This window comes from Salvelinus alpinus, chromosome 8 (assembly GCF_045679555.1).
Source record: "Salvelinus alpinus chromosome 8, SLU_Salpinus.1, whole genome shotgun sequence".
NCBI lineage: Eukaryota > Metazoa > Chordata > Actinopteri > Salmoniformes > Salmonidae > Salvelinus > Salvelinus alpinus.
In genome coordinates this window covers 20,500,130-20,527,894 of record NC_092093.1, presented here as the reverse complement: position 1 = coordinate 20,527,894, position 27,765 = coordinate 20,500,130, and the positions used below count along the sequence as shown (strand labels likewise).

General features: G+C 42.9%; 1 protein-coding gene across 4 annotated transcripts in view; it reads left to right on the top strand.

Moving 5' to 3' along the window:
- The window catches only part of LOC139582698 (1-phosphatidylinositol 4,5-bisphosphate phosphodiesterase beta-4-like), a 132,186-nt gene that overhangs the window by 23,292 nt on the left and 81,129 nt on the right, over positions 1 to 27,765 (top strand). For 2 of the 4 annotated variants that reach the window (XM_071412936.1, XM_071412933.1), the window contains exon 3: positions 7,370 to 7,442. The exons of 1 other annotated variant lie outside the window; for it this stretch is intronic. The gene's annotated coding sequence lies outside the window, so the exon portion shown is untranslated. Of the gene's footprint in view, positions 1 to 2,673; positions 3,625 to 7,369; positions 7,443 to 27,765 lie in introns of those variants that run through there. One more of the 4 variants, XM_071412935.1, reaches the window with a different exon arrangement.

Sequence of the window (27,765 nt, the reverse complement as noted above, 5' to 3'; positions counted from 1 at the left end):
GGAGTGATGTAAAGCTCGCCACCATTGAGCAGTGGAAACAAGTTCTCTGGAGTGACGAATCATGCTTCACCATCTGGCAGTCCAACAGACTGCCCCAATGCATAGTGACAACTGTAAAGTTTGATGGAGGAGGAATAATGGTCTAGGACAGTTTTTCATGATTTGGGCTGTGGCAGTAGTTTGGGGAAGGATCCTTTCCTGATTCAGCATGACAATGCCCCTGTGCACAAAGCGAGGTCCATACAGAAACAGTTTGTCAAGATCGATGTGGAAGATATTGACTGGCCTGGTCAGAGTTTTGACCTCAACCCCATCAAACACCTTTGGGATGAATTGGAATGCCGACTGCGAGCCAGGCCTAATCGCCCAACAACAGTGCCCGACCTCACTAATGCTCTTGTGCCTGAATGGAAGCAAGTCCATGCAGCAATGTTCCAACATCTAGTGGAAAGCCTTCCCAGAAGAGTGGAGGCTGTTATAGCAGCAAAGGGGGGACCAACTCCATGTTAATGCCCATGATTTTGGAATGAGATGTTTGATGGACATGTCTCCACATACTTTTGTCCATAGTGTATTTGACAAGGATAGTAGTGTGTTTTTTGTTCAGACTAGCAGAATAACGAGACTGAGGAATAATAACCCCAGCGTCAGCTACAGGATGGTCTGCTGCTGTCTCATTAGACTCACCTGAGTCCACCTAATGGAGGGGATGATACACACATCACACACACACACACACACACACACACACACACCACACAGCAGTGTTTTCACACCGGGAGGGACACACACATACTGTATACTGAGTGACACACAGATACTGTATACGGGAGGGACACACACATACTGTATACTGAGTGACACACAGATACTGTATACTGAGTGACACACAGATACTGTATACTGAGTGACACACTGGCAGCAGAGCAGTGCAATTAGAGGAAGAGGAGGTTGTTTACTAAAGCAGAGGTTACCATGGACCCCTTCCTACAACACACACACACACACAAACATTCACCCACACACCTATTTACACGATGCATTCCCCAGCATTGGAACCACCCCCATGCAAATTAGCCAGAAAATAACCAAAACACAGCTTTTAAAAATCTCTGTCTCTGTGTGTATGTCTAGAATACAAGGTGGGTCGAGAGATGACGGAATGGAGTTATGTAAATGCTGAGCAATCAACACTTATAGTGTACTCCTTACCAATATTCTATTCACAAAATACAATGAAGACCATGCTGTGCACCAGGAGTGTTGGATAAAGTGTTACAAAACAGGTCCTTGTGATAGTAACCCCAGACCAGACCTGACTTCCTCCCTGCACACTAATGGTGCTACTAATTAGACTGTAGAGGGGCTTAGGGGGGACTGTGTGTGTGTATGTGTGTGTTATTAGACAGAGAGCCCCTGACCTCATTAACAGGCAGCCTTCCACCAGTCCTTCAGGGATAGAATTTATTTAATTTATTTAACCTTTATTCAACTAGGCAAGTCAGTTAAGAACAAATTCTTATTTACAATGACGGCCTACCGGGGAACAGTGCCTTGTTCAGGGGCAGAACAACAGATTTTTACGTTGTCAGCTCGAGGATTCAATCCAGCAACCTTTCGGTTACTAGTCCAACACTCTAACCACTAGGCTACCTGCCGCCCCATCTGCTCTATTCCTTTTACACTGGAGAACATCTCTCTAACAATCTATTTTCTCTCTCTTTCTCTCTCTCTCTCCCTCTCTGCCTCTCTCTCTGCGCCTCTCTCTGCGCCTCTCTCTGCGCCTCTCTCTGCGCCTCTCTCTGCGCCTCTCTCTGCGCCTCTCTCTGCGCCTCTCTCTGCGCCTCTCTCTGCGCCTCTCTCTGCGCCTCTCTCTGCGCCTCTCTCTGCGCCTCTCTCTGCGCCTCTCTCTGCGCCTCTCTCTCTGCGCCTCTCTCTCTGCGCCTCTCTCTCTGCGCCTCTCTCTCTGCGCCTCTCTCTCTGCGCCTCTCTCTCTGCGCCTCTCTCTCTGCGCCTCTCTCTCTGCGCCTCTCTCTCTGCGCCTCTCTCTCTGCGCCTCTCTCTCTGCGCCTCTCTCTCTGCGCCTCTCTCTCTGCGCCTCTCTCTCTGCGCCTCTCTCTGCGCCTCTCTCTCTGTGCCTCTCTCTCTGCGCCTCTCTCTCTGCGCCTCTCTCTCTGCGCCTCTCTCTCTGCGCCTCTCTCTCTGCGCCTCTCTCTCTGCGCCTCTCTCTCTGCGCCTCTCTCTCTGCGCCTCTCTCTCTGCGCCTCTCTCTCTGCGCCTCTCTCTCTGCGCCTCTCTCTCTGCGCCTCTCTCTCTGCGCCTCTCTCTCTGCCTCTCTCTCTGCCTCTCTCTCTGCCTCTCTCTCTGCCTCTCTCTCTGCCTCTCTCTCTGCCTCTCTCTCTGCCTCTCTCTCTGCCTCTCAATTCAATTCAAGGGGCTTTATTAGCATGGGAAACATATGTTAACATTGCCAAAGCAAGTGAAGTAGATAATATACAAAAGTGAAATAAACAATAAAAATGAACAGTAAACATTGCACTCACACTCTCTCTGCCTCTCTCTCGCTCTACCTCTCTCTCTGCATCTCTCTCTCTCTCTGCCTTTCCTCTCTCTCTGCCTTTCTCTCTCTTCCTCTCTCTCTGCCTTTCTCTCTCTGCCTTTCTCTCTCTTCTGCCTTTCTCTCTCTGCTTCTGCCTTTCTCTCTCTGCTTCTCTCTCCTCTTTCTCTATTCGCTGTCTTCATCTGCATTCTCTCTATATGACTTGTTAAGCAGACTATTGTAAATGTGTGTAGTGCTCTCCACAGAGAGGGTTGTGGCGTTGTGTCCAGGTCTATCTATTTCATTATGACTAGAATGGAGCTATAATGAATTGTTCTTAACCTGTCTGAGGAGTCTTACTGCACTCATAGTAATGGATGGAACATTAGAAAGTCGTACTGCGATGCCCTGCCAGTATCAGAGGTCTAGATTGTGTGCTAAGAATGTACCACTACATACTGATCAGTTCACATACCCTAATGCAGACACACACATACGCCCACACATACGCACATACACACACACACACACACACAGCACATACACATACATATTTTGCAATTCTACACAATTTGCCATAGGGTGGAGGCAAATGTTTGCAGTTTTTAATATGGTAACTGATGATCAATAACTGACGACCCCCACCCCAGTCGGTAATTCCACCATGCTTACTACAAGTTTAGATAGCTGGCCACTAGACTAACTTATCGAAAAGGGACCATCGCTCTCTCCCAGAAGCTTGGCTGGTGTGTAAAACCCGCAATTTCAGACAAACAAAAGGTGTAATGGGGCCGCACTAAAAAAGATGTTGCATTAAACTTTCTTCATTATTCCTATAATTTTTTGTTGTTTGTATTTTACCCCCTCGATCTCGTCTCATCACTGCAACTCCCCAACGGGCTCGGGAGAGGCGAAGGGGGAGTCATGTGTCCTCCGAAACATGACCCGCCTAACCGCGCTCCTTAACACCTGCCAGCTTAACCCGGTAGCCAGCTACACCAATGTGTCGGAGGAAACACCGTTCAACGGTCATCCGGGGTCAGCCCACAGGCACCCGGCCCGCCACAAGGAGTTGCTAGAGCGCGGTGAGTCAAGTAAAGCCCCCCTGGCCAAACCCTCCCCTAACCTGGACAATGCTAGGCCAATTGTGTGCCGTCCTATGGGACTCCCGAACACAGCCGGTTGTGGCACAGCCCGGGATATGAACCCGGGGCCGTAGTATTATTATTATTATTTTAGTATTATTTTTGCTGACATGGGCTAATTGAGTGAGTGCTGATAAGTTAGTCTTGCCATCTTGATGTAATGTATCACTAGCCACTTCATATAATGTTTTCATACCCTACATTACTCATCTCATATGTATATACTGTACTCTTTACCATCTACTGCATCTTGCCATCTTGATGTAATGTATCACTAGCCACTTTAAACAATGCCACTTCATATAATGTTTTCATACCCTACATTACTCATCTCATATGTATATACTGTACTCTATACCATCTACTGCATCTTGGCCATCACTCATGTATATATTTTTATGTACATATTCGTATTCATTCCTTTACACTTGTGTGTATAAGGTAGTTGTTGTGAAATTGTTAGGCTATATTACTTGTTAGATATTACTGCATGGTCAGAACTAGAAGCACAAGCATTTCTCTACACTCACATTAACATCTGCTAACCGTGTGTATGTGACTTGATTTGATTTGATGCACAACCACATGTATTCTATTATTCTAACTCTCAACAGTAAGTTGAAACCAAAAAAAGTTCCCTCCAAAAAAAGATAATTACAATAAAACTATTTTTATTTTGGTCGCAGGCCTACAAAATGGGGCCCACATGCCGCCAGTTGCCCAACCTGTGATGTACACCATTGTATTGGCGACACCATCATGTACATTACATCCATGATGCTAGATTAGAACACTACACAGCCCCATTCACATGCCCCAAAGCCTTAGCCCAGCTTCTCACCATATAGAGTAAGCTCATACTACACCATACAGTGCAATACGTGTGTCTGACTAGTCTTTTCAACAGCTGTGCCTAGGAAGCATTGCTAATAGTAAGAGAGGTTGATGTCAAAGTATCAGCTCTCTCACCCCATCTCTCACCCCATTTCTCGCCCCATTTCTCGCCCCATCTCTCACCACATCTCTCGCCACATCTCTCGCCCCATCTCTCGCCCCATCTCTCGCCCCATCTCTCGCCCCATCTCTCGCCCCATCTCTGGCTTAGTCTCAGAAGTCTTGCCTAGCAGCTACTTTACCTTGAGTCCTCGCTTAGTTTCCTTTCCTCGTCTGAGTCGTCTCCTCTCTGCTCAATGATCACTGATCTGATCTGGCAGTGGAACTAATATGATGCTTGTATTTCTCCTGACTAGGGAAAAAAATGTCTCAGAATAGACCTATAGACTCCAGACTTTTCCTGATCAGGTCATGTGACCAGGAAATACTCCTGACCCTAGTAATACAGAAAGGAGAGAAGGTAATGAAGGGATGAGAGTATTGAGAGACAGACTAACATCCTTATTACATCAGCTCTTACCCCATCAGTCACTCCTCCCCTGCTCTCTTCACCCCATCACTCCTCCACAGTCTATCTTTAGAAGAGCAATATTCAATATTGTGGCCTACTGACCCCTCCATGACCTTCTCAGAACCCCAGCTGTCCTATGGGAGGCAGCTGGAGGGTGACGAGCGGGGCGGGATTTTCTCAGAGCCATGCTCCAATAAGAACACAGCGTTTGTATAAGGTCCCTTCAGAGCCGGCCTTACTGCGGGAGGATGGAAGGACTTGAGAAAACAAGAGCAGTGAAAGTGTGTGTCCCTCTCTCTCCATCAGTGTTTGAGTAGGAACCAATAGTCCCAGCAGGACGTTGCTGAGAGAGAGAGACAGAGACAGAGACAGAGACAGAGACAGAGATAGAGACTTCAGGTGGGTAGTTTTATTGCTGTAACCCACAGCTCTATATTCCACTACTGAAGTCTGCAGGTATTTTACCCTCTGTCTGTCGATACTGCAAGTGTGGCAAAGAGAACAGGAGGACTGAAATGAATAGGCTGTTTGAAGTTTGTGAGAGAGATAGAGAATGAAGGTGAATGTACGTGCGTTTGCGTGTTGAGCTCACGTGTTGTGCACCCACGTGTCTGTCTCTTATACCAGCCTACACTGGTTTCCCACGTAGATGTGGCTGTGATTGATTTTAAAGCTGTGTGTCATGCCTGACTGATAATGTAAATCTCCCTCTAGCTACCAGTGTGTGTGTGCGTGTGTGTGTGTTAGAGTTCACTGGGATGGAGATTACCAACCTCTTATCTGCTAGACTAATCAACAGGAATCTCTGCTGCCTGCCTGACACTTCACCCCTCTGATGATGTTACCTGGAATAACACTGGCTGGGCCTAAAAATAAACCCACTGTTGTGATTGTGCCTGATGGAGAGAGTTCTCTGTCTGTAGAGAGAGGGGGGGAAGAAAGTAAAGAGATTGATGGAGAGATGTCCTCCTGTGAAATGAGAGGGGGGGGTGGAAACATGGTCTGGAAACATGGAAACATGGTCTGGAAACATGGAAACATGGTCTGGAAACATGGAAACATGGTCTGGAAACATGGTATGGAAACATGGTATGGAAACATGGTCTGGAAACATGGTCTGGAAACATGGTCTGGAAACATGGTCTGGAAACATGGTACATGGTCTGGAAACATGGTCTGGAAACATGGTCTGGAAACATGGTACATGGTCTGGAAACATGGAAACATGGTCTGGAAACATGGTCTGGAAACATGGAAACATGGTCTGGAAACATGGAAACATGTTCTGGAAACATGGAAACATGGTCTGGAAACATGGAAACATGGTCTGGAAACATGGTACATGGTCTGGAAACATGGAAACATGTTCTGGAAACATGGAAACATGGAAACATGGTCTGGAAACATGGTACATGTTTAAATTGGTGACTTGGCTTTAGTCCATTTGATCTAACAGTCTAAATTCTGTCAGAGTTATCACTAAAACAGCGAGCTGATTTTCAATGCCATCTTTTCATAAATACAAGAGTCTTCCCATGACACTGATCCCCCCCTTCTCACACTCTCTCTCTCTCTAATCCCCCTTTCTCTCACCACCCCCATGGCTTAGTACCATGTTCCCACCAAAACACTCACTGTTTAACATAAATATCAGCCTATACATGACATGCCTAGATTGCCTACCTTTTCTGGTGCCTGGCGGCTCAACAAACTGCTCTCCAACTAGAGAGGCCTGTGAAAGCCACTCTACTGAGTGGAACTGCTTGACGTACCAAACAGAGCTGTTTTGACGGGCTGTGGAGGAGGCCTGTGACCGGCCTGAGAGTGGCAGAGAGGAGAGATGGAGAGCAGAGGGGAAGAGAGGTGAAGTCAATTGCATACTGTTAAGGTAGAGATGCCCATTGAACAGGAAACGATTAACTCTGGGATGCACTCTCTTCTTCTCTCTACCCCTGTCTCTCTCTCCCTCTGCTAATCGGCAGATGCAGCACTAGCTGTGCGATTTTTCCAGCTCATTTCCAGCAGTCATTCCTGGTTAGGGAACATTTATGACCTTGCAGCTTGTTATTAAAAGTTGATTCTGCAGAAAGGCAGAGGGAGAGGTATGATTAAAATGTTCAGATGCAGCAGCCCAGATGCATTAATGAGTATTTCAGGATGTGTGAACTTAATCTCACTTCAGTGTTTTTCCCCTGGAGGCATTAGAGCCATCCTCACTAATGAGATGTGTTATTACTGTAACTACTAGCAGAGAGAAAATCTCTCTCTCTCTCCATACAGAACGTGGTCCAGTGCTGTCCTCAGCTCTCCACTGTGCCGCCTCCTCCCAGTTCAGAGCACTTCCGTCTGTCTGGTAAGAACTATACTATAGATATAACTATGATATACTATCCTATAATATACTATACCACTACTGTACTTGCTCCTACTATTCTTCATTTGTCAGTTATTACTACAGCTATACTCTACTCACTCAGAGCCTAAGATTTTCACTGTACCCTGCAATCACACCTGCAACCTCTGTACATGTGACTATTTAATACTCTGAATCTACTATTACTCGACTACTTAGTCACTACACTAATGCAACTGTACCCACTTACTACTCCAACTGTAGTAGTATTTTGAGGTTAGAATTAAACAGGAGATTTTTCAAGTAAACTTCCATTGTGCTACCAAGAGTTGTATGTGAACATCTTCAGAAATCCACAGAGGTCAGGTAAACACTCAGTATTTGGTGAAAGGAGAGACAGACATTGAGAATGGGTAGGGAAGAAATCAAACATGAGGCCTACTGGTGGAAAATCGTTCATTTTGCGTTTGATGCCCAGATATGGAAAAGGAGGAGGGATATCATATTCATATATCACTTGATTTATATTAATCAAACATAATAAGAAGGAACATTGATTTATTAAACATCCATTCCCTTTGCTCCTTAAATTACGCTAATGTGATAGCAACATGAGAGAATATGGAATATACAAGCATAATTACCTATGCCAGCGGTTCCCAAACTTTTCATTTTCGCTTTCGCAAATGGCGCTCCACCATTTGTGGAGTCACAGAATGTTTTTAACATGAAATATGTTAGCGGTCAAATTTAGTCCATTTTAGCAATGAATGTATCAAATTAAAGGCCTTGTATTAATATTCTAAACAATTTGCATTGTGAAAGGACTAGAAAACGACCGATAATCGGCCGAGCTGATACATCGGGCCGATATTGGCCTTTTCTAGCTATCTCCCTTCTCTATCGGCTTTGCCAATAGTCCCCCTACATAGCAAAACTGCTGCTATTCCAGCCACTACAAGCACTGCACAATGCAGAGGAATGTCTTGCTGGGAAAATAAACATCAGCACCTAGCAGCAAGTTAGCTCATTCTTCAACAGAAAGGTGCAGTATTGAGAAGCAGATGAATTGACACAATTACCAAAATCAAACTCCTGTTGCAAATATTAGTTTAGTTTAATTCACTAATAATAAGACTTGTGTCGTCGTACACGGACATGCATGCAATAAGCAATTAGCTAGCTAGCTAGCTAGCTAAGCAGATAGCTGTGTGACCTGTTAGCAAAAATTATGATAATTAACCATTTCATCTGTGGTGTTAGCTAGCTATATTAGCTACTCTGCTAGCTAGCTGGCTAGATAAACATGGTGCTAAGATATCATATAGGAGCTAATAGCCAACGTAGCTAGCTAACATTAGCTGGTTATCATTTTTAACATTAACAATTTTTGTCAAGCACAGAGTTTCTAAACCTCTTTGGTGTAAGGTTAGCTATTTACTGGTGTGGCTGCAACGTATCCATAAATTGACAGTTGATAGTCAAATTACAGTTGAAGTCGGAAGTTTACATACACCTTAGCCAAATACATTCAAACTCAGTTTTTCACAATTCCTAACATTTAATCCTAGTAAAAATTCTCTGTCTTAGGTCAGTTAAGATCACCACTTTATTTTAAGAATGTGAAATATCAGAATAATAGTAGAGAGAATGCTTTATTTCAGCTTTTATTTCTTTCATCACATTCCCAGTGGGTCAGAAGTTTACATACACTCAATTAGTATTTGATAGCATTGCCTTTAAATTGTTGAACTTGGGTCAAATTTTATTTATTTATTTATTTATTTCACCTTTATTTAACCAGGTAGGCAAATTGAGAACACGTTCTCTTTTACAATTGCGACCTGGCCAAGATAAAGCAAAGCAGTTCGAGACATACAACAACACATAGTTACACATGGAGTAAAACAAACATACAGTCAATAATACAGTGAAAAATAAGTCTATATACAATGTGAGCAAGTGAGGTGAGATAAGGGAGGTGAAGGCAAACAACATATATATATAAATAACTAAAAATATAAAAAGGCCATGGTGGCGAAGTAAATACAATATAGCAAGTAAAAAATAAAAATAAAAAAAAAAAAAAACACTGGAATGGTTGGTTTGCAGTGGAAGAAAGTGTAAAGTAGAGATATAAATAATGGGGTGCAAAGGAGCTAAATAAATAAATACAGTAGGTAAAGAGGTAGTTGTTTGGGCTAAATTATAGATGGGCTATGTACAGGTGCAGTAATCTATGAGCTGCTCTGACAGCTGGTATTTAAAGCTAGTGAGGGAGATAAGTGTTTCCAGTTTCAGAGATTTTTGTAGTTCGTTCCAGTCATTGGCAGCAGAGAACTGGAAGGAGAGGCGGCCAAAGGAAGAATTGGTTTTGGGGGTGACCAGAGAGATATACCTGCTGGAGCGCGTGCTACAGGTAGGTGCTGCTATGGTGACCAGCGAGCTGAGATAAGGGGGGACTTTACATAGCAGGGTCTTGTAGATGACCTGGAGCCAGTGGGTTTGGCGACGAGTATGAAGCGAGGGCCAGCCAACGAGAGTGTACAGGTCGCAGTGGTGGGTAGTATATGGGGCTTTGGTGACAAAACGGATGGCACTGTGATAGACTGCATCCAATTTATTGAGTAGGGTTTTGGAGGCTGTTTTGTAAATGACATCACCGAAGTCGAGGATTGGTAGGATGGTCAGTTTTACAAGGGTATGTTTGGCAGCATGAGTGAAGGATGCTTTGTTGCGGAATAGGAAGCCAATTCTAGATTTAACTTTGTTTTGGGTAGCCTTCCACAAGCTTCCCTCAATAAGTTGGGTGAATTTTGGCCTATTCCTCCTGACAGAGCTGATGTAACTGAGTCAGGTTTGTAGGCCTCCTTGCTCGCACACGCTTTTCAGTTCTGCCCACAAATGTTCTATAGGGTTGAGGTCAGGGCTTTGTGATGGCCACTCCAATATCTTGACTTTGTTGTCCTTAAGCCATTTTGCCACAACTTTGGAAGTAGGCTTGGGTCATTGTCCATTTGGAAGACCTATTTACGACCAAGCTTTAACTTCTTGACTGATGTCTTGAGATGTTGCTTCTATATATCCACATAATTTTCCTGCTTCATGATGCCATCTATTTTGTGAAGTGCACCAGTCCCTCCTGCAGCAAAGCACCCCCACAACATGATGCTGCCACCCCCGTGCTTCACGGTTGGGATGGTGTTCTTCGGCTTGCAAGCCTGCCCCTTTTCCTCCAAACATAACGATGGTCATTATGGCCAAACAGTTATATTTTTGTTTCATCAGACCAGAGGACAATTCTCCAAAAAGTATGATCTTTGTCCCCATGTGCAGTTGCAAACCGTAGTCTTGCTTTTTTATGGCGGTTTTGGAGCAGTTGCTTCTTCCTTGCTGAGCGGCCTTTCAGGTTATGTCGATATAGGACTCGTTTTACTGTGGATATAGATACTTTTGTACCTGTTTTCTCCAGCATCTTCACAAGGTTATTTGCTGTTGTTCTGGGATTGATTTGGACTTTTCACACCAAAGTACGTTCATCTCTAGGAGACAGAACGCGTCTCCTTCCTGAGCGGTATGACGGCTGCGTGTTCCCATGGTGGTTATACTTGCGTACTATTGTTTGTGCAGATGAACGTGGTACCTTCAGGCGTTTGGAAATTGCTCCCAAGGATGAACCAGACTTGCGGAGGTCTACAATTATATTTCTGAGGTCTTGGCTGATTTCTTTTGATTTTCCCATGATGTCAAGCAAAGAGGCACTGAGTGTTAAGGTAAGCCTTGAAATACATCCACAGGTACACCTCCAATTGACTCACATGATGTCAATTATTCTATCAGAAGCTTCTAATGCCATGACATAATTTTCTGGAATTTTCCACGCTGTTTAAAACCTCTTGAAGCTAGGGGGCAGAATTTTTATGTTTGGAAAAATAACGTTCCCATTGTAAGCTGCCTATGTCTCAGGTCCAGATGCTAGAATATGCATATCATTGACAGCGTAGGCTAGAAAACACTCTAAAGTTTCCAAAACTGTCAAAATAATGTCTGTGAGTATAACAGAACTGATTTTGCAGGCGAAAACCTGAGGAAATCCAACCCGGAAGTGACTTCTATTTTGAAAAATCACTGTTCCATTACTTGCCTTTTGTCCATTTAAAGGGATATCAACCAGATTCCTTTTGCTGTGGCTTCCTCATGGCGTGAACAGTCTTTAGGCATAGTTTCAAGCTTTTATTTTGAAAAATTTGCGAGATTTATCAAAATGCGTCAGTGGATAGGCGGATGTCCCTCCATTAGTTGTTGCGCCAGACACTCGTTGCTCGACATTTTCTTTCTCTCCAGTATTGAATAGTTTACAGTCTGGTTGAAATATTATCGATTATTGATGTTAAAAACAACCTGAGGATTGATTATTAAAAACGTTTGACATGTTTTTACGACCTTTACAGATACTATATGGAATTTTCGTCAAGCCTTGATGACTTGCCTAAGGCTGTGGAATACTGAACATAACACGCCAAACAAATGGAGGTATTTTGATATAAAAAAATCTTTATCGAACAAAAGGAACATTTATTGTGTAACTGGGAGTCTCGTGAGTGCAAACATCCGAAGATCATCAAAGGTAAGCGATTAACTGACTTGCCTAGTTAAATAAAGATTACCCTAAGAGCATAACATTTCTAGTCTAACCAATACCCAAATGGAGATTCAGTGAAAATAAAAATTGCATTGATTTACAAAGACAAGTCCACATGCTTGTCTCAGAGCAGTGTGAAACGGTGATAAAATAGTTGTAGGCTTATGCTTCTAACTTCAATATGCTCTTTAAATAAATAAAACCTTCACCACTTTTAACACCACATTACTCATGTCGTCTACAGTATATCGAAAAATATGACGTGACCCTCCCCCAATAATTACATATAGAGGATTTGAGGATTCTAAATTAAAACCAAAAGCCGCCTCATGGGTCTCCCGGTGGTGGCCGGCACGGGTATCTGTAGCAATGCATTGCGATGCGGTGACTTAGACAGCTGCGTTACTGGGGAGGACCCATCCACAAAGTATTAAAATACAGAGAGGTGTTGGTATAGGTGTATTATCCTGCTAATAGCCCATAATGGGCTATTATAATACTGTACATGGTGTCCAGGTCAGGATAACCAAAACATTTCTTTATTAAAGACTATCAGAAAGAATGTTGGTACTTATTTATTTTGATCCACAGCCATGAATGAGTGAGTCACTCAGCTTCATGTAGGTGCCGCTATATGACTGTGTCATCAACTTGATAATATATGTAACGATATTTGAGGTTATTTTTTTGTAAAAAAAACGAAAATGAGCAATTGTAATCTGAATAAAGGCCAAAATAATACTTGTAAATGCCAAAACATTTATTTTTGTTTTTAGAGGGAGAGAAACGCTGGGCCAATTGTGCGCCGCCCTATGGGACTCCCAATCACGGTCGGATGTGATACATAATAATAATAATACTTAACTTAGAACCTAACTTAGAAATACATTTGACGATAGAATTCTCCCCCTACCCTCCAATCTAGGCAAGTATTGTCCAGCTACCTGCTAGAACAGCGGGAATGTTTCCCTAGTCAGTGCCATTATTAGTGCAATGCCCCTTAAAGTGTTGCTCTGTGCTACCCAGTGTGGCAGGGTGGGGGTCCACCCCCTCCCTCCTCCTCCCTTCCCCATGGGCTAGGTCTGTCTTCTGTGTGCGGCTCTGCTGCCCATCCTGTGCCCCCTGCCCTCGTGTCTTGAACCTTGTGTGCTTTCAGTGGAAACATCTGGAGAACTGCAAGGCAATCCCATGGTGTGCCACTCGGGAGCTATGACCAATATATATTGTCCTGCTAATAACAGGGTTAATAATATATCTGTGAGAATATCCAAGGGGCTTTTATTTAATTTGAAATTAATAATAATCGCTTTGTTTAAAAAAAAAAAAAAAAAATGTTGGAGATGATTTCGGTTTCAAATAATGTAAAATGAGCGAGAAAAAGGCCATTCTTGAACATGGGCTGAGACATTGTTACTAATTTGTAAATAAAGCCAGTTTGTTTTTAGAGGAAGAGAAACCAAAAACCTACAGTTATCTCATGGGTCTCCCAGTCAAGGCCAGCACAGGTATTGAACCAGAATGTGTAGCAACACAGCAGTCTTAGACCGTTGTGCCACTCAGGAGCTGTACAACATAACTGGTCAGGAGTGGGCTACAATATTAAGGTAAGAGCAAAATAATCATAACAAAATAAAATAATAAAAACCTTAGTGTAACAACAGTTTTAGTAAGTAATACTGAAGTCGTACACAATTATCAGTTTCTATTCAGGTTTATGTCGCCCATTCATTGTCAGTTAGAGACACAGTAGGACCCAAAAGAATAATACGTGCTCTAACTCCCCCTTGCACTGGTCTTGAGCAATGAAGTGGTGACGCAGGGTACCGTACTAAATCACAAATTACCTCTAAGTACCGCAGCATAATCACAAAACTTTTAGTGGAGCAACCACTGTAACATTAGCAAGTTAGCAAAACCCAGCTGGAGATAATTTATTTGGAACATCTTAGATAGTTAACTTAATAGTTATAAGATACTGTTTATAGCTGGCAAACATTAGAAGTGAATTTCGTACAAGTATAACTTGATCGCTTCACTTAAGTTGTGCTGCAGGAGGGACTCACCTCACAAAGCTCCCATTGTACTTGTTGTGCTTCTTTGTAAACAAACATAGGACTGGCTCAAACCCGGTAAGCTTCATAATGAAAAATCTTCATAATGAAAAAGCCTCATAATGAAAAAGCCTCATAATGAAAAAGCCTCATAATGAAAAAGCCTCATAATGAAAGATTATCTAATTGGGGAAATGAAGAACGCAATCTGCTTTATCTATTACCTACTGCACAAGTTGACTGCAGGTATTTCTTTAAAAAGTACTAATAACAAAATGCTAACAAAATGCTAACAAGTAATAAGGAATCCTTATAGACAATGCTAACTAAATGCTAATGAGTGTATTGCAAACATTCTGTACAGTTTCTGACCTAAACAATACAAGTATACAAGTAACTAAAAAATGCTACTCAAAGTTTGCTGCACACACAACATGAATATTAGCCAGCAAGGCTCTTGATCCAGGAGGGGATTCTGCTGTTACCAAGCGAATGCTTGATTTTGAAAGAAGCTAAACACTTAGCTAGATGGCTAACTAGCTACTAAATTAGAAACCAAATGCACAACTGCAGAGCATTTAGCATATTTTAGACAGTTAACTTAATAGTTATAAGATATCTAGCTGGCAAACATTTAGTTGTGAATTCCATACTGTAACTAGATTACCTGGCGCATGCTGCACAACAGTGAGTGTCTCACAAGGCTCCGGTTTCTTGTCGTTGTGTGATTTTTTAACAAACATCACGTGACACGTCCGTAAACTACATAAAGTGACAGATTAAATGAAGAACGCAATGCTCTTTATCTCCTAACTTATTGCACAAGTTGACTGTGTCACGATCGTGTGGAGAGACGGACCAAGGCGCAGCGGGATATGAATACATCTTCTTTTTATTTTGATGACGAAGATGAACACGAAACGAAACACTTATACAAACTATACAAAACAAGAAACGACCGTGAAGCTACAAACGAAAGTGCACACACAAGCTACTTACGTTCAACATAGACAATTACCCACAAACACCTAAAAGCCTATGGCTACCTTAAATATGGCTCCCAATCAGAGACAACAATAACCAGCTGTCTCTAATTGAGACCCAATTCAGGCAACCATAGACTTTCCTAAACAACTACACTCAACCATAGACAATTCTAAACACCTACACTGAACACAACCCCATCTACTCTATGAAACCCCCTCAACCATACAAACCACACTAGACAATACAAAAACACATACTAACCCATGTCACACCCTGACCTAACTAAAATACTAATGAAAACAAAGAATAACTAAGGCCAGGGTGTGACAGACTGCCGGTATTTACTTCCAAAGTTGCTACAAAAATTCAAAGAAATAGTTATTAATGGTATTGAAAAACCATCAAGTGGCTTTTTCCGAATACCCCGGTATACGGTATATACGGTATATACGGGATATACCGCCCAAGCCTAGGTGCCTCCCTTTCAGATGGTTAAGCACAGCACCTGTACTGTCACTGTAGGTTAATTCCATCTTGCAAAGTTTGCATTTCACCACCTTCTTATTTAACTTATCTCCTCTTACTAACATTATAGCATCGTTAGGTGTTTGTTTAATAGTTATTTTTCCCTTTATAGTAATCAACGGGACCTAATGACCTTAATGTCACACCCTGATCTGTTTCACCTGTCTTCGTGCTTGTCTCCACCCCCCACCAGGTGTCTCCCATCTCCCCTCATTATCCCCTGTGTATTTATACATGTGATATCTGTTTCTCTGTTGCCAGTTCGTTTTGTCCGTCAAGCCTACCGTTTTTTTACCTAAGCGGTTTTCCATTCCCTCCTGTCTTTTTCTATTGTTCTTGTTTTCTAGTTTCCCGGTTTTGACCATTCTGCCTGCCCTGACACTGAGACTGCCTTGCCTGCCGATCTGTACCTTTTGACTCTGATCTGGATTAATGACCTCTGCCTGCCCTTGACCTGTCGTTTTGCCTGCCCTTGTTCTAGTAATAAACTTTTGTTACTTCAACACTGTCTGCGTCTGGGTCTTCCCTAAAACGTGATAGTTAGTGGTATAACGCATCTCCAAACAACTCAGCTGCCAGGACAAAATTTGAAACAACTCAAGTGGCTAGTTCAGCTATCTATCAATAAATGGGTGGGTTGTAAGTTGATCCTACTGCAACGTTTGGTTAGAGCGAGGCTGTAACTCCACTCCCTATCACATCTCCTCACATCTCTCTCCATCTCATATGACTTGCTGCTATTTACACTACTGCTACTATGAGAACTAGCTCAATGGCAATGACATTTGCTACAATGCCATAAATGTGCATAATATCTAACAAGGAGAGAGAGGGTAGGAAAAAATATGAAATGACAATGCACGTTCTGTCTGAACAACTGTGTGCGTTCTCACTTCTCAAACTACGGGCAGATTTCAGACAGGCTGATCTGAAGAATTCTTGGTCCACAAACTTACAGGATAATTCTTAGGTTGCTAAACCTATTGCTAACCTTTATTACGCATTTTAAAGCACTTCCTTCTTTCCCTTTTATGATAATCATCTACAGTTGAAGTCGGAAGTGTATATACACTTAGGTTGGAGTCATTAAAACTTGTTTTTCAACCACTCCAGAAATTTCTTGATAACAAACTATAATTTTGGCAAGTCGGTTAGGACATCTACTTTGTGCATGACACAAGTCATTTTTCCAACAATTGTTTACAGACAGATTATTTCACTTATAATTCACTGTATCACAATTCCAGTGGGTCAGAAGTTTACATACACTAAGTTGACTGTGCCCTTAAGAACAAATTCTTATTTATAAGGACAGCCTACTCCTTCCTCCCTGTCAGGGAATTGAACCCCAGTCTCCCACGTGCCCGCACGATACAGGGATTTTTTTGTTAAATCGATGTTGGACAGCGCCATATTTTCCATTCCATCCTAACAGAAACCCAGAGGGTATTTTGTTTTTCTTGGAATAGAAATATAAAATTCTAAAAATGTATTAAGCAAGTACCAGTCAAATGTTTGGACACACCTACTATGTCCGGTCTGTCTGTTGTTGGGGGCCTGCCAGCAGTGGTTTGGGTCTCAGGGTCCCTCTAGAGTTGGGCCCTATCCAGATTTCCATACCTTCATACCGTGCCTGTGCCATCCCGGGATATACGGTATTACCGGTAGTGCACACAAGGGGCACATTTTCTTTTTTTCAAAAGTAAAAAAAAAAGCCCCAAATACATCTAAGTGGCGTTAACAAAACATTGTTGGACGTCTAGGAACACCAACACGCTGTCATACATTACTGCAACGAGCCATCACATTGATGAGAAGTGGGACATGTACTGACCACTTAGAACATGGAGGAGAGGCACACATCAGAGAACCTAAAAACGGCATTAACTATCATCATTGCTGAGAGGGTGGGATACAGCAGGAAGGTGGGTAGCGATGACTGGCTGTCTGCTAGCGGTCATACGCAGGACTATCTGCATTGGGAATTCACTCGTCATTTTATGAGTTTTTCTTATCGTTCAAATATTTTTTTACATTTGTCACATTCCGAGTGTGTGTGTGTGTGTGTAGAAACTCCCTAGTGTGACAGGGGTCTCTATAAATACACTGGGATCCCAGTCGGTCTGAACACTGCTACCAGGAGACCGGCTCGTTGTGTGTGTGTGTGTGTGTGTGTGTGTGTGTGTGTGTGTGTGTGTGTGTGTGTGTGTGTGTGTGTGTGTGTGTGTGTGTGTGTGTGTGTGTGTGTGTGTGTGTGTGTGTGTGTGTGTGTGTGTGTGTGTGAGTGTGAGACGGACTCAGCCAATCAGTCCCTTCGGGTGGATGCGGTGGCTGCAGGGAGAGCTATTACAGGCCAACAGGTTACTATGGAGACCAGTGGCGTCAGAGAGGAGCAACGTCTGTAGACGAGGCTTGTTTGTCAAGAAAGGTTTTATCTCTGTTCTCTCTCTATTTCATTGTCCTCTCTCTTTATCGCTCTCTTTATCTCTCTCTTTATCTCTCTCCGCATGTCTCCCGCTCTATTATCCCTCTCTTTATATATGTCTCTTTTTATCTCTACTGTTTGCTCTCTCTTCTGTGAGACAAAATGTAAAAACAATACCTAGAAATGTAATAATAAAGGTTTTTCATTCAGGCAGTGTTTGCTGAAGTGGAGCTGACATTTGTATTAACATGTAGGTCATGTTTGTCATTCCTGTAGTTCTTATCAAATACAGTGTAGGTAATGGTGATCAGTACGGTAGCATTTGGCTGACATTAGTAAAAGACTCTGATAGTAATGGTGTTTAAATTCCACTCACATTTAGCCACCAGTGGATCACCATTGATTACATACGACTAGGTTATCTGCCTAGAAATCTAGTATCTGATCTATATAACAACTACTTTAGTTAGTTATGTGTATAACTACCATTTGATCTGGCTACAACATAATAAACCCACACAACACAGACACTAACCAGAAGTTTCGCTCGGTGTCAGTCTCCCTCTGTGGACAGCCTTCATTCTGGGGAAGCATTTAACCCCAGCCCCCTGTCCCTATCTCCTCCTCTCCCCTTGCCTCACCCCTGTCCCCTTCTCCCCCTCTCTTCGTCTGTCTCGCCTTATGTCCATGTTTTAGTTCAGAAGCTGGAAAATATTCCATGTATTCCATTCTCTCTCTCTCTCTCTCTGAGGGGGTCATGCTGAAACTGGAAGGAAAGGGGGAGAGAGAAGGAATGGAGGGGCAGAGAAAAGGAATGGGACAGACCTGCAGCAGTCCGTAGCACATCTGTCTGTCTGTCTATTATTAGTCTGTCCAATAACGTAGTCCACTAATGACTTGTCCATGGGGCAGCAGGGTAAGTATATCTAGTCCACTAATGACTTGTCCATGGGGCAGCAGGGTAAGTATATCTAGTCCACTAATGACTTGTCCATGGGGCAGCAGGGTAAGTATATCTAGTCCACTAATGACTTGTCCATGGGGCAGCAGGGTAAGTATATCTAGTCCACTAATGACTTGTCCATGGGGCAGCAGGGTAAGTATATCTAGGGGATAATGAAGTTCTCAGTTGGAATCCAGGCTGGACCCAGGCTCCACTGTTTCTACTGGGGCTGGGAGGTCAATGGCCCATTGTGAGTGTGTGTGTGTGTGTGTGTGTGTGTGTGTGTGTGTGTGTGTGTGTGTGTGTGTGTGTGTGTGTGTGTGTGTGTGTGTGTGTGTGTGTGTGTGTGTGTGTGTGTGTGTGTGTGTGTGTGTGTGTCTTCGTGTGTCTTCGTGTGTCTTCGTGCGTGCGTGTGTGTCTTCGTGCATGCGTGCACTTGTTCCGTGGGATTTTGACCATGTTTGGGCAGGCCTGGTTGAGGAGAACCCAGAGAAGAGAACACACACACAGCTCAGAATGATGCAACATTGTACACAGGGTAACATGGAAACAAAGTTGCATCAAAACAAAGTTACATGGAAATTACATCAAAACAAAGTTACATGGAAATTACATCAAAACAAAGTTACATCAAAACAAAGTTACATGGAAACAAAGTTACATCAAAACAAAGTTACATGGAAACAAAGTTACATCAAAACAAAGTTACATGGGAACAAAGTTACATCAAAACACAGTTACATGGAAACAAAGTTACATGGAAACAAAGTTACATCAAAACAAAGTTACATCAAAACAAAGTTACATCAAAACACAGTTACATGGAAACAAAGTTACATGGAAACAAAGTTACATCAAAACAAAGTTACATGGGAACAAAGTTACATCAAAACAAAGTTACATCAAAACAAAGTTACATCAAAACACAGTTACATGGAAACAAAGTTACATGGAAACAAAGTTACATCAAAACAAAGTTACATGGAAACAAACTCGTCTATGAGAAGCAAATGTCTGTGCATCGCATACTGTCTTAAAAGAAATTGGCTTGAAAAACAACAATATTACTGTTTGTCCGTCTTGAGACGCCTCAGCATCAACATAGCCGGTATACACTTCCTCAAAATAGTCAGAATTAAGATAAATCAAGAAATCATTAATTTTGACATCTAACTAGGATGTTTGTTGCAGTATTTCTCAAGTGAAGAAATGTGCATGAAAACTAGCTGTCTCTGGTTGAAGGACAACAAACACTTAATTGAAGATCCCGCCCATAGTTCCCACTCCTTCTAGGAGTAGTACTGTTGACCCATCACCGATGAAGGGGTATAGACTCTGGCTACCAAACTTCGACATGCCTCAAGAAAATAAAAAGCATGGGCGAACAGCCAGAAAAAAACCCTGCCAAACACAAAAACAAACAAAAACTTCACAAAATGTTGTCATAATATATGCGCAAACTGTTTTGACTGGGAAACATGCGACAGGCTTAAGACTGAAGAAGTGATACATTTCTTGCTCCTGTCGTTTCTAAATGTAATATCTTTCCTACTGCGGCCTCTGTATCCTCTCTAGATAGAATGGGCCTTGTGTAAAGCCGATCATATTAGCTCTGTATCATAGTCCTATTGAGAGTCCTGTACTACACTAGCTCCTTTCTCCAGTCCCCTGTAAGCCAGAGCTCTGAAGGGGATCCTCACACACACACACACACACACACACACACACACACACACACACACACACACACACACACACACACACACACACACACACACACACACACACACACACACACACACACACACACACAGAGAGAGAGAGAGCCCAGAGAGGGAGAGCCTGAGGGATCAGAGAAACCTCAGATGACACTCAGACACACAGAAGAGAGGAGCTGAAATGTGGAGTAATTGATGTGAGCTAAATTTTAACAGCTCACCTCTTCCTCCTCCCACTCTTCTCATCTCCTCTTCTCCCCCTCCTCTCCTCCTCCTTTCTCCTCCTCTCCCTCCCCTCCCTGCTCTTCTGTTTGACTTGCATAAGCATCAAACACAGGCCTACCATAGCTCATCTGACCTGTTTCTCTCTATATGCCACATGGACCTTAGATCACCCAGACCTAAGTTCATATTCAGTTTGCTAGGGCCTTGTGGGCGGGGATGGTGGACGTGGGTCACATGTTCAATCCCAGTGCTAGGCAATCTATTACCGTAACCATTCATAAACCTATCACAAACCTTAACCCTTACCTTAACCATTCATAACCCTATCCCAAACCTTAACCCTTATCTTAACCATTCATAACCCTATCCCAAACCTTAACCCTTACCTTAACCATTCATAACCCTATCACAAACCTTAACCCTTACCTTAACCATTCATAACCCTATCCCAAACCTTAACCCTTATCTTAACCATTCATAACCCTATCCCAAACCTTAACCCTTATGTTAAACATTCATAACCCTATCCCAAACCTTAACCCTTACCTTAACCATTCATAACCCTATCCCAAACCTTAGCCCTTATGTTAACCATTCATAACCCTACCCCAAACCTTAACCCTTACCTTAACCATTCAGAATGAATGCCTAAACTTAACCTTCTAAATGTGATATTTATGGACAAACTTCTGATTCTAAATTGAGACTGTGAGAGTTTGTGTAGTGAAGGTTAGGATTTGATCCTAAATCTGTGCCTAGGTGTGTTACAGTAGCAGAACAGGATGGATTGGTCTCAATAACGTTAAGGGGCACAAGTTAAACACAAACACACTAGTTAAACACAAACACTCCATCTACATACATACATACACACACACACACACACACACACACACACACACACACACACACACACACACACACACACACACACACACACACACACACACACACACACACACACACACACACACACGCACACCAGATCTTCATTCCTTTGGATAAAGTGTGTGTTTACTCTTAATTGGACTCTTAATTGGACTCAGCCTCTCTAGTATACTCTCTTGTTAAGTGGCTAAACGACATACAGAACCGGATGCAACACACACACACACACACACACACACACACACACACACACACACACACACACACGTTGGTACTGAGACATTGATTTTGTGGTTATTTCTGTTGATTGCACAGACAATCAGTTGTTATGGGAGCCATAAAACTAGTGTATCACACTGCAAGCCTCTCTCCCGTTGCTTCCTGCTGAATTAATGGCCACTTACGGCCTAAGTAAACACTGACACTTTATGGAAACATCATTCCTGATTTCCAGGGATATTGTTATGATACAGTAGGCAAACATTAACCCTAGCCATAATGTGATTCTGTCTGATTTATTATAATGTCCTTTCACATACTGTTGCCCCTGTCCACTCCACCTATTAGTCTACTCCATCTAACAGCCCACTCCACCTATTAGTCTACTCCATCTATTAGTCCACTCCACCTATTAGTCTACTCCACCTATTAGTCTACGCCATCTATTAGTCCACTCCACCTATTAGTCTACTCCACCTATTAGTCCATTCCACCTGTTAGTCTACTCCATCTAACAGACCACTCCATCTATTAGTCCACTCCACCTATTAGTCTACTCCACCTATTAGTCCACTCCACCTATTAGTCCACTCCACCTATTAGTCTACTCCATCTATTAGTCCACTCCACCTATTAGTCTACTCCATCTAACAGCCCACTCCACCTATTAGTCTACTCCATCTATTAGTCCACTCCACCTATTAGTCTACTCCACCTATTAGTCCACTCCACCTGTTAGTCTACTCCACCTATTAGTCCACTCCACCTATTAGTCCACTCCACCTATTAGTCTACTCCATCTATCAGTCCACTCCACATATTAGTCTACTCCATCTATTAGTCCACTCCACCTATTAGTCTACTCCATCTATTAGTCCACTCCACCTATTAGTCTACTCCACCTATTAGTCCACTCCACCTGTTAGTCTACTCCATCTATTAGTCCACTCCACCTATTAGTCTACTCCACCTATTAGTCCACTCCACCTATTAGTCTACTCTACCTATTAGTCCACTCCACCTGTTAGTCTACTCCACCTATTATTCTACTCCACCTATTAGTCTACTCCACCTATTAGTCCACTCCACCTGTTAGTCTACTCCATATATTAGTCCACTCCACCTATTAGTCTACTCCACCTATTAGTCCACTCCACCTGTTAGTCTACTCCATCTATTAGTCCACTCCACCTATTAGTCTACTCCACCTATTAGTCCACTCCACCTGTTAGTCTACTCCACCTATTAGTCCACTCCACCTATTCGTCTACTCCACCTATTAGTCCACTCCACCTGTTAGTCTACTCCACCTATTAGTCCACTCCACCTATTAGTCTACTCCATCTATTAGTCCACTCCACATATTAGTCTACTCCATCTATTAGTCCACTCCACCTATTAGTCTACTCCATCTATTAGTCCACTCCACCTATTAGTCTACTCCACCTATTAGTCCACTCCACCTGTTAGTCTACTCCATCTATTAGTCCACTCCACCTATTAGTCTACTCTACCTATTAGTCCACTCCACCTGTTAGTCTACTCCACCTATTATTCTACTCCACCTATTATTCTACTCCACCTATTAGTCTACTCCATCTATTAGTCCACTCCACCTATTAGTCTACTCTATCTATTAGTCTACTCCACCTATTAGTCCACTCCACCTATTAGTCTACTCCATCTAACAGCCCACTCCACCTATTAGTCTACTCCACCTATTAGTCTACTCCATCTAACAGCCCACTCTACCTATTAGTCTACTCCATCTATTAGTCCACACCACCTATTAGTCCACTCCACCTGTTAGTCTACTCCACCTATTAGTCTACTCCACCTATTAGTCCACTCCATCTATTAGTCCACTCCATTTATTAGTCCACTCCATCTATTAGTCCACTCCATCTAACAGACCACTCCATCTATTAGTCCACTCCACCTAATAGTCTACTCCACATATTAGTCCACTCCATCTAACAGACCACTCCACCTATTAGTCTACTCCATCTAACAGACCACTCCACCTATTAGTCTACTCCATCTGTTAGTCTACTCCACCTATTAGTCCACTCCACCTGTTAGTCTACTCCACCTATTAGTCCACTCCACCTATTAGTCCACTCCATCTATTAGTCCACTCCATTTATTAGTCCACTCCATCTATTAGTCTACTCCATCTAACAGACCACTCCACCTATTAGTCTACTCCACCTATTAGTCCACTCCACCTATTAGTCCACTTCACCTATTAGTCTACTCCATCTATTAGTCCACTCCACCTATTAGTCTACTCCATCTAACAGCCCACTCCACCTATTAGTCTACTCCATCTATTAGTCCACTCCACCTATTAGTATACTCCACCTGTTAGTCTACTCCACCTATTAGTCCACTCCACCTGTTAGTCTACTCCACCTATTAGTCCACTCCACCTATTAGTCTACTCCATCTATTAGTCCACTCCACCTATTAGTCTACTCCATCTATTAGTCCACTCCACCTATTAGTCTACTCCATCTATTAGTCCACTCCACCTATTAGTCTACTCCACCTATTAGTCCACTCCACCTATTAGTCTACTCCATCTATTAGTCCACTCCACCTATTAGTCTACTCCATCTATTAGTCCACTCCACCTATTAGTCTACTCCACCTATTAGTCCACTCCACCTGTTAGTCTACTCCATCTATTAGTCCACTCCACCTATTAGTCTACTCCACCTATTAGTCCACTCCACCTATTAGTCTACTCCACCTGTTAGTCTACTCCACCTATTAGTCCACTCCACCTATTAGTCTACTCCACCTATTAGTCCACTCCACCTGTTAGTCTACTCCATCTATTAGTCCACTCCACCTATTAGTCTACTCCACCTATTAGTCTACTCCACCTATTAGTCCACTCCACCTATTTGTCTACTCCACCTATTAGTCCACTCCACCTGTTAGTCTACTCCACCTATTAGTCCACTCCACCTATTAGTCTACTCCATCTATTAGTCCACTCCACCTATTAGTCTACTCCACCTATTAGTCCACTCCACCTATTAGTCTACTCCATCTAACAGCCCACTCCACCTATTAGTCTACTCCATCTATTAGTCTACTCCATCTAACAGCCCACTCTACCTATTAGTCTACTCCATCTATTAGTCCACACCACCTATTAGTCCACTCCACCTGTTAGTCTACTCCACCTATTAGTCCACCTATTAGTCCACTCCATTTATTAGTCCACTCCATCTATTAGTCCACTCCATCTAACAGACCACTCCATCTATTAGTCCACTCCACCTAATAGTCTACTCCACCTATTAGTCTACTCCATCTAACAGACCACTCCACCTATTAGTCTACTCCATCTAACAGACCACTCCACCTATTAGTCTACTCCATCTGTTAGTCTACTCCACCTATTAGTCCACTCCACCTATTAGTCCACTCCACCTATCAGTCCACTCCATCTATTAGTCCACTCCATTTATTAGTCTACTCCATCTAACAGACCACTCCACCTATTAGTCCACTCCATCTGTTAGTCTACTCCATCTATTAGTCTACTCCATCTAACAGACCACTCCACCTATTAGTCCACTCCACCTATTAGTCCACTCCATCTGTTAGTCTACTCCATCTATTAGTCTACTCCATCTAACAGACCACTCCACCTAATAACCTACTCCACATATTAGTCCACTCCATCAAACAGACCACTCCACCTATTAGTCTACTCCACATATTAGTCCACTCCATCAAACAGACCACTCCACCTATTAGTCTACTCCATCTAACAGACCACTCCACCTATTAGTCTACTCCATCTAACAGACCACTCCATCTGTTAGTCTACTCCATCTAACAGACCACTCCACCTGTTAGTTTACTCCATCTATTAGTCCACTCCACCTGTTAGTTTACTCCATCTGTTAGTCTACTCCATCTATTAGGCCACCCCATCTGTTAGTCTACTCCATGAATGATGGATGAAAGAGCCAATTGTAAGCTGGGGATGATATGAGGGACAGCTTGGGAATTTAGCCAGGACACCAGGGTTAACACCCCCACTGTCCTGGGGCATTGGGATATTTTTTAGACCAGAGGAAAGAGTGCCTCTTACTGCCCCTCCAACACCACTTCCAGCAGCATCTGGTCTCCCATCCAGGGACTGACCAGGACCAACCCTGCTTAGCTTCAGAAGCAAGCCAGCAGTGGGATGCAGTGTGGTATGCTGCTGGCATGTATACATGGCCCTGGTATAATACACCATTGTATAGGCTACGCCATACTGTACACGTGTCAGAGTATGCCATCCATGAAATCAATGATGCTAGATTAGAACACATCTCTCAGGCCAGATCTCAGGGGAACAGTGAGGGAACAGCGGGGGAGACAGGAGGGAGCACGACCCAGGAGCCAACACTAAGGCCAGATCAGGGAGGTGTGTGAGTGTAGCCTGGGGAGAGATTCTAAATCACCTCTGTGAAGAACATTGTGCATTGTGTGTGTGCACTAGAGGTCTTCACGGGTTCAAAAAGTTGGAGCCGTTCCGAAATGGACCTGGGGCTTTCCCACCCAGACCCGATATACATACATACATTTTTTAAATATAGAGAACGGACCCGAGGACAACTAGACCCATTCCGTATAGACCTGGTCAGATCCAGACCCGATCCAAGTGAGGGAAGCAGCAGAAAAGTAATTTTATAAGCTACTTTATTAACCGGAGCTGATAAAGCGTGAGAGGAAGGCGAAAGGTGCCGCTCTAGTAGGCGGGGAGGGGCCGTACTGTGAGAGAGTGACACAGGGAGGAAGGAGAGACGAGAGATAGCAACCAACCAAGCCGACTCGCGCTATAGTAGACTAATAGCTGCCACAGCTAGGTTATTTAGAATCAAATATGATTATTTTGGGGGATTTCACCTTTATTTAACCAGGTAGGCCAGTTGAGAACAAGTTCTCATTTACAACTGCAACCTGGCCAAGATAAAGCAAAGCAGTGCGACACAAACAACACAGAGTTACACATGGGATAAACAAACGTACAGTCAATAACACAATAGAAAAGTCTATATACAGTTTGTGCAAATGTAGTAAGATTAGGGAGGTAAGGCATTATAACACAGTGATTCTTGGTAGTCTTAAACAAATCTACTTTGAAACTAAAGTATACACATCACACACATGGTTATGGTCTTAAAAAAAGTAGACACCTGTACCATGTATTTAATTTTGAGTGTGCTTCCCTATATTACACTTTATATACATCAGCGGTTTCTTTTAAATAATAATTAACATTCCACCCATGAGGCCAATAGAGGGTGATTTGGTCATTTGACTGCAGGAAAGGGCTACCTTTAAATTCCATCATTTTAATTCCATTTTCCGTTGATTAGATATCTCCTAACTTTTTCCACACACGGAACGAGGCTCTATGACTGTAGCCTATTGCTGCTTCGATGACTCATGATTGGCCAACAACAAGCTACACTCGCAACACTCCACTCTCGTGAAAAGCAAGAGCAGCAGCATAAATTATTAAATCTCTCTCTCTCTCTACTACAGCAGTCCCGTTCTGATCTGTAGGGGCCATTCCGGACAGTTAAAATGACATATACCCGAGACCCGTGAGTTATTGTTTTGTATATTGTTTTTTATTAGATTGATTTAATGGATCAGATTAATTGGCATTATTCCAGAAAT